Below are 2,199 nucleotides of genomic sequence, written 5' to 3' on the forward strand. Positions count from 1 at the left end.
TATTATTATTATTATTATTATTATTATTATTATTATTATTATTATTATTATTATTATTATTATTATCATTATCATTATCATCATCATCATCATCATCATCATCATCATCATCATCATCATCATCATCATCATTATTATTATTATTATTATTATTATTATTATTGGCAGAATGGCTAGCACACTGTTCGAAATACTTCGTGGCATATCGACTCTTTGTTGGCTCTAAGTTAACATGCCACTTCGGTCGGCATCCCTTCATTTCTGTCGGCGTCGATATAAGCACAATTGAAACAGTTGCTCGACTTACCGCTTCCCCGAAATACTTGGCCTTGAGCCAAACATTTGAAACCATTATTAACGCGTAGGTTAAGGCGGCGAACTGGCAGAATGATTACCGCGCAATAGGAAACACTTACCGGTTTCTTCCTGCTCCTTAAAGCTGTGCTCTAATGACACAGAGATGGACTTTGCATTTCATCCTTTCGGAAGCTGGTGAAGCAAACACCATCTAATCAATAGATTCGACGTATTCGACTCATCCTACCTACAAAATCTGCTGGGATTACGTCAAATTTAGAAAGGATATAAGCGAGTTGATTTTTAAGATCGAGGTCCTATAGCATAATCCCAACTTCCCTGACGCTTTTTATGTTGTTTAGCTCTAATTTCACCACCAGCGTAAATGAAACGTGTGATAGAGTGACAGAAAAGAGACATAATAACAATAATTCTTTCTCCTATCGGTACAAAGCCTTAAATTTGCTGGGAAGGAGACTAAACGACTACGTTGAACCTAGGATAACGGTGACGATACGAATCATTATATATTATTATTTAAGGGTTGACTATGATTTAAGGAAGATGTGGCTGTTATTTCATTTAGATTAACTGACCAGGAAGAAGCTACTTTTGCAGTTATGTCGATTGCTGACTGGTATGTTTCTGGATTTTCATTTTTATTCTTCTTTTCTTGCTGCATTCTTTTCTTTTCTATATGAAGTTGATGTCTTTGGTGGTGAAGTTTGTAGTGTTAATAGGTTGTGCAATCATATTGTGATTTGCTTTTCCTGTTCTTTGTATCAAAGTCGTTGCTGGTTGTGTTATTGTTGGTGATAACGTGATTGTTTCGGCGTTGTAATTGCTGTCGATATTTTAGTAGTGGTTGCAAAAGTTATTGTAGTTTTTGTTGTTGTCATTTTTGACAATGGTGGCGATGGTGATGATACTGACGTCATTGATTTTAATGTTTAGGCAACAAACATGCTTAATGATTTTTTTTTTCGTTACCGTTCATGCCTCTGTTGTTAGAAATGATCACGTATTTTTACCTTAATTTTCTTTCGCGTTAGCTGTTTCAGCTGACGTACGCCTTCCATTTTCCTACTAAAAGCTGCCTCTACATAATTTGCATAATGCATATCCTTTGAAATACGTGTAAAGGACATTATCACTTTCATTTACTATTATGATCCCTAACACAATAGGATTAATTATCTATCAAACAACACTAAAATCATCACGAAACGGACAAAAATTTGAATACGATGGCTTCTTTCATATGACTTTATAGATGCATATTATTTGTGAAGTATAGCAATAATGTGACTTTGTAGAGAATAACTTCTTGTCGTCCATATTGCTGTCACATTCTATAGAATACAATGTGTTTTCATAGTTTTTAGGTTTCACGAAAAGAGAATAGAGAATTATGATAACTGTTATCGATTAAGTTTAAACAACTTTCTGTTAAAAAAATTTGGAATAGTCATTAAATTTTAAGTAGCGTTACAATTAATGATAAAAGATAATGGAGTAATTAAGGATACGTGGTGATGTATTTAATGATATTCGAATAAAACTCATCATTGAACAGCATCGAAGTTTGATCTTTAGTGAGAAGTGTAAAACAGATGTCCAGCGGTATATTTTAGCGACACTCAAAGAAAATAAATGATAAATTGAACAAATTAGTTTAAGAAAATTTATATGTTTAGAGTAAAAGTTTCTCATCGCGGCATTTAAGACTATAGATACGGTCTTGGTTTTCAAAAATTTAATTCGTACTAACCCTCATGACCGTTCACAGTTTACTCATGTTTTCATGTTTACTTTGATCAGTTTCTTACATATCATCTAAGGTAGCTATTTACTTTCATTTTCATTTTACAGTGAAAAATTAAAAGTTTTTTTTTTTTTTTT

The sequence above is a fragment of the Octopus bimaculoides genome, chromosome 14, assembly GCF_001194135.2.
Source record: "Octopus bimaculoides isolate UCB-OBI-ISO-001 chromosome 14, ASM119413v2, whole genome shotgun sequence".
Lineage (NCBI taxonomy): Eukaryota > Metazoa > Mollusca > Cephalopoda > Octopoda > Octopodidae > Octopus > Octopus bimaculoides.